At 36.2% G+C, this 6490-nt stretch overlaps 1 pseudogene; it reads right to left on the minus strand.

The window, feature by feature from the left end:
• Positions 1–1051: 1051 nt before the first annotated feature.
• On the minus strand, positions 1052–1447 carry LOC150034929 (secreted RxLR effector protein 161 pseudogene; annotated as a pseudogene).
• Between the last annotated feature and the right edge of the window lie 5043 nt (positions 1448–6490).

Genomic DNA, 6490 nt, shown 5'->3' on the forward strand with positions numbered 1-6490 from the left:
TTCTCCTTTACTAATCAATCTCCATTTTGGCTGAAGCAATTCTCTCTTTGCTCAAGTAAATTGGGCAAACCGACTTCATCTTCCTCCCCCTTATTTATATGGCCGATTGCCCCTTCTTCTTGCTTCACATGTTGATAGCCCATGCTACTAATTCTTTTCTAATCCTCAACTTAAGCCACATAATTTAATAATTAAGATTATTTGCTTAAGAGATAATTACTAAACCTTATCCAATGAATTAAAGAAAAAGACATTCATCTCAAGTTCCTTCACCTCTTGATCACCCCATGCCTCACCAATGCATGCTTCATTCTTCACCTCACCTCACACTTCACCAACACATACTTACCCTTTCCTTAACCAAATTGTTACAAAAAACGAAAATTAAAGAACACAAAAAGGAACGTAGAGATAGAGAAGATCGACACACAAATATACGTGGTTTATTAACAAGTGTGTTAGTTACGTCCACGGACAGAGGGAGAACAATATTATTTGAGAGAATGTTTTCAGAAATTACATCAAAACAATGCCTCTAGGGTTAGAGAGTTTATATAGCGCACTACTCTAAACCCTAGGGTCATAATCGTAAATAACTACAAATAAATAAATATGCTGAATAAATAAATAGCGGGACCCCCGTACTTGGTTGTTCAAAGTGCCAACAAACAGCTTCAAGACATTTCAACAAATCTCCACCTTGAATTGAATTCCCAAATGCAACATAAATCAATATCGCCAGACATACCCAGACTTCTCCCTCATGCCACAAAGTGTCCCACAAAGGGGACCACTAACAATTCAAAACATTCAGCAAGTCCAAACAATGTTGGAACTTGCCTTGTGGAACTAGTTTGGTGAACATATCAGCAGTACCAATTTTCATCACTTCAACTCTCTGTTCACCTTTTAAGAAGTGATATCTTATATCTATGTGCTTAGTTCTCTCATGATGAACTTGATCCTTGGCTAGGCATATTGCACTCAAACTATCACAATATACAATAGCTTGGTCATGATGCAAACCAAGATCAACAACTAACCACCTCAGTCATATTCCCTCTTTACCAGCTTCTGTCAAGGCCATGTACTCTGCTTCAATAGTAGACAAAGTAATTGTAGGCTGTAAGGTTGCCTTCCAACTAACAACAAAACCACCCAGAGTGAACACATAGTCAGTCATAGACCTTCTACTATCAACATCTCCAGCATAGTAAGAATCAAAATAACCGGTCACCAAACACTCTATGTAATTCCCATAAACAAGACCAACATCAGATGTACCTCTAAGGTAACGGAAAATATTTTTAACGGCTTGCCAATGCTCCTTCCCAGGTTAACCCATGAACCTGCTAACAACACTAACAACATAGGCAAGATCAGGCCTGGTACAGACCATAGCATACATCAAACTTCCTACTGCACTAGCATAAGGAACTCGAGACATGTACTCCTTCTCAGCTTCAGTTGTGGTGAAAGCACAGAAGACAAACGAGCATTTACAACACTAGGAGTATCTATAGGCTTAGCTGATGACATACCAAACCTAGACAATATTTTCTGAATTTATCCTTTCTGCGACAAGAGCTTATTCCTATCTCTGTCCCTATAAATCTCCATACCCAGAATTTTCTGAGCAGCACCCAAATCCTTCATATCAAACTTAGCACTGAGAAGATTCTTCAATTTCAAAATATCAGACTTGGACTTTGAAGCTATGAGCATATCATCTACATATAAAAGTAGATAAATCATCGAACCATCATTAGCTTTGTTGTGATATACACAACAATCATACGGACTCCTGTTATAGCCAAGTCTAATCATATAGCTATCAAATTGTTTGTACCACTGCCTTGGAGACTACTTTAACCCATACAAAGATTTCATCAACTTGCAAACATAATCTTCTTTACCTGGACACTAGAACCTATCTGGTTGGGTCATATAAATCTCTTCCTCCAACTCTCCATGTAAGAAAGCTGTCTTCACATCTAGTTGTTCAAGTTCCAAATTCTGATGTGCTACTATAGCTAGTAACACCCTGATAGAAGTATGTCTGACTATGGTGAGAAGATCTCATTATAATCAAACTCCTTCCCTTTGTGTGAATTGTCTAGCAACAAGTTGAGCTTTATATTTATTGCCCTCTGAAGGTGATATTCCCTCCCTTTTCTTGAAGATTTATTTACAAGTGACAATTTTTTTCTCCTTAGGTCGTTTAACTAATTCTCAAGTCTGATTTTTATCAAGAGATTCCATCTCATCCCCCATAACAGCAAGCCATTGAGCAGACTTACCACATGACACAACTTCTCTATAGGTGAATGGCTCATGAGGATCCACCTCTTCAACAACCTGCAATGCAAAAGTAACCATATCTTTAAAACCATACCTCATAGCAGGTCCAACATCAACTCTTCTAGCTCTATCACGAGCTATGCTCGGTTAATCTACTCATGATCTAGAATTCTCAGGAAAAGCAACTTCTGACGTTCTAGTCAATTAATTTCTGGTTGCACATCAGTTTTTGTAGTAACGTGTTGATCTTCTCCACCTTGATGTTGTAATTCATTCACAGCTGAAGTGAATTGCATCTCCACCTGTTTATCAACACTACTACTTTCTCCCACATCAGTAGACGTCATAAAAGGCTTTACAGTTGAGTTAAACATGGAATTTTCATCAAATATCACAGTTCTACTAAGTATGACTCTATTCTCAAAAGGTGACCAGACTCTATATCCCTTAACTCCATCCCCAAAACCGACAAATATACCCTTTTTAGCTCTCGATTCGAATTTACCCTCATTAACATGATAGTAGATAGTACAACAAAAAACTTTTAATAAAGAATAATCTACAGGCTTACTAGACCACACATCGTAAAGTGTTTTACAATTAATAGCTGTGTGAGGTCCATGATTGATCAGATAACATGATGTATTTACTGCTTTTGCCTAAAACCTTCTAACCAACCCTGCATTAGAGAGCATGCATCTTGCTCTCTCCAACAATGTTTAATTCATACGTTTTGCAACCCCATTTTGCTATGGAGTATCCCTAACAGTGTAATGGCGAACAATCCCCTCAGCTTTACAAAACTCATTAAATTCAGATCCACAGAATTCTAGACCATTATCAGTTCGCAGCCTCTTCTTCCCAGTTTGATTTTCAATCAACATCTTCCACTGCTTGAAATTCTTGAAGGCTTCACTTTTATGTTTCATCATAAAAACCCAAGTCATTCTTGAGTAATCATCAATTATAGACAAAAAATACCTACTGCCTCCAATAGATTCAACTTTGGAAGGTCCTCAACAGTCTGAATGAATATAATTAAGTGTCTCTTTTGTACGATGAACACCTCTTGGAAACTTGCTGTGATAAAGCTTCCCAAATACACAATGTTCTCAAAATTCAAAATCTTGCACCTTGTGCCCACAAAAAAGATCTCTTTTTGACAGAATTTGCATCCCTTTTTCACTCATATGGCCAAGTCTCATATGCCATAACTTAGTCATATCATCATTGTGAACGATCGAAGATGCAACAACAACATAACCTGTTATCGTGGAACCTAATAGAAAATACTTTCAGAACTACCTCAGAACCCTTATAGACATACATTGCTCCACCCTTACCTTTAAAACTGTAACCCTTGCTATCGAATACACTAAAGGATATCAAACTTTTCTTCATTAGTGGAACATGACTAACCTCTTTTAAAGAGTAGAAGGCACCATTATGTGTTCGTATCTTGACTAAGCCGATTCCAACTATCTTGCACACAACACCATTAGCCATGCTAACATTCCCTCCATCTATTTGCTGATAAGTTGAGAACCACTCTCTATTTGGGCACAGTGAGACCCCCGTACTTGGTTGTTCGAAGCGCCAACAAATAGATTCAAGGTATTTCAACACAAATTTTCCCTTCTTTCATTTTAGGTTTCACACTTAGCACATATACTTAGCAAAAGTTTTCCCTCGCTCCCACACTTCGGCTAGCTCCCCTTCAATGCCTTAACCCACAACTCTCTCTTTTCTTCTCTTTACAAACTTAATACCTAACCTCTCTCTTTTATTGAAATCAAAACTAAATTCCCTAAGTGCCTAAGGCATTCAACTCTTAAAGACAACATCACAAGTTAACTTAGAAAGATTCAAGAGACAAGTTTTAAGGCTACTCTACTAGTTGTTATTAGTTGGCCAAATGGACATAAAGACACCTAAAATATAGAGCAATACTTTGGGATGCATCCATCTCTATGCATCCCTCTATATTACACATATAGATAATGAACTAAAATATTTCAAAAAAGAAATAAAAAGAATTTGTCATGTAGCAAATTATGAATAGGAAATTTGGTGGGAAACACAAAGATAGATGTTATCTTAGATGCACCTAAGTATTTTCTTAAAATATATGCTATCAAGAAGAGGATTCATACACATACTTCATTAGAGAAAGCCTTATCTTAATACAACAACATCATCAAGGTCTCAAGCTATTTCTTGTCAAAAAACTTAGCTCTTGCTAGACGATTAGACATTACAAGCAAAAAAAGTGTATAAATTATCATGATATAATATGAAAGAAACTAAGTAGAAAACGAGGCAGACAAAGAAGATGGAAGAGTTGCAAAACAAGAATGTTACATGTAATGGATTTATTCTTCTTCAGCTCCTCCGTCAATTGGTTGTCAGTTCCTGTCATATGAGATTTAGAGGTCGAAGAAGATGGGAGAGTTTCATACTGAAAATGGAGGAATTTAATTGTGGATATCTTATCTCCCTTTTCAAAGCAGGTGTGGAGCTATAATAGGGTAGAGTAACGTATATGTATGCACTTTTTTTTTTTTCTAATCCATTCATGCCTAGGCTTAGGTATCACTGCCTTGGTTCTTCAACATGACCATGAGTTCCTGCATTAGGTTAATAAGAGAGGACTAAAATGATATTCAATGGATAACTTTACATAATTAATATGATATTATGTGTTATGATTATTTTACTACTTTACATCTATATTACATCAAGTTATAATTTAGTTAAAATGGTCAAGACCAGTATCATCCTTAGGGAATCAGATTGATAATCTTTTAGTTATTCAAAGATCATTCCAATTTTATTTAGAGATAGACACATGATGTACATTAAAGCTAAGTTGATATAAGAAACCAATAAAAGCGGTCGAATATGAAGTTTATCAACAAGAAAAATTTTAGGGAATAGAGTTTATCAAAGACATTATTAATCACAATTGCTTTCACTCTTGAACCAAATAACACAACACCTAGATCTAGAAGTCTTTTATCCGGATTGTCCCTCTCAAGATCAATCTTTTCTTTCACCTAATTACTAATTAATAATCTCTTGAATATAGATAATTAAGTAAACATTGAGACTCTTTATCAACAACCTCTATCGTCATTCGCCTATTGTCATGTATTTTCAAACGGTAGTCTAGCATGTCTGATCTAATCTAAAGCTTACTCTCCCAAGATGATTCAAATCATAAAATGATTCATATATTGATCAGACATTCAAAAGCATTAAGAACCATCATGCTAGAAAGCGTAAATGCAAATTAACATTCAAGAAGTAAAGTGTACAATAATTAAGCCAAAGATTGCATCTACCAATAAAACTATGAGAAATGTAGCCTAATATGGCTTTCATAGACTGACCATAGCAAGAATACAAAAATAAAGAAAAGAATCCAAGATGAAAAAAGGGACAGAAAGAATTATCCAACATTCCGATCTCGTTTTCGTGATAGAATTGACCCTCTCATGCTCTCCAATCGATTTTGACACCAAGGAGCCTCTGTATTCTACTAAAAAATTCTTCTTTTGGCTCCAAAGATCCAATATTGAGAACTAATGCAAAACCTGTTGGGATTGGTTTCCTAATTCTCCTGGAGTCTCGTTGTTTTGTAAAGATGCACATTGTTCAATGAATAAAATATGTGTTATTTAATTATGGTATTTACTCATATCCAATAAACAAAGCTCCTTGGTTATCTTATGTGAACTTAAGCATGTATATGTTATATATAAGTGGATTATGTCTTAAGTGATAACCTAAATTGGTCTATAGTATAAGGATTAAAGTGGGATACTTAATCTTGGTGACACTACGGATACGACCCACTTTGTAGAGATTTGTAAATGTTGTAAACTACTACAGATGGTAGATCCTAACCATTCGTGTGGAGACGTGGAGCGGGGGTGTCCTATACAAATAGTTTGTATAAGACCTGGACCACGAGATGACTAGACTCTGTATATAACGCCGTTGATACTAAAGACTTGCATCTCACCTAAACAACCATAGGTGACACGACCTCAATCCTGAGTGTTTTGTGAACTCCTGCCTTTGAGGGCGGTCCTTTGATTAGTATAGGTGAAGGTGGCTAGATTGCCAACTCAACATGCATACCTTTTTGAGGACTTATCTGATCTGGGAGCTGGGAACTCAATCC

This window comes from Benincasa hispida, chromosome 7 (assembly GCF_027475165.1).
Source record: "Benincasa hispida cultivar pf3 chromosome 7, pf3_genome.v1.1, whole genome shotgun sequence".
Taxonomy (NCBI): Eukaryota; Viridiplantae; Streptophyta; class Magnoliopsida; order Cucurbitales; family Cucurbitaceae; genus Benincasa; species Benincasa hispida.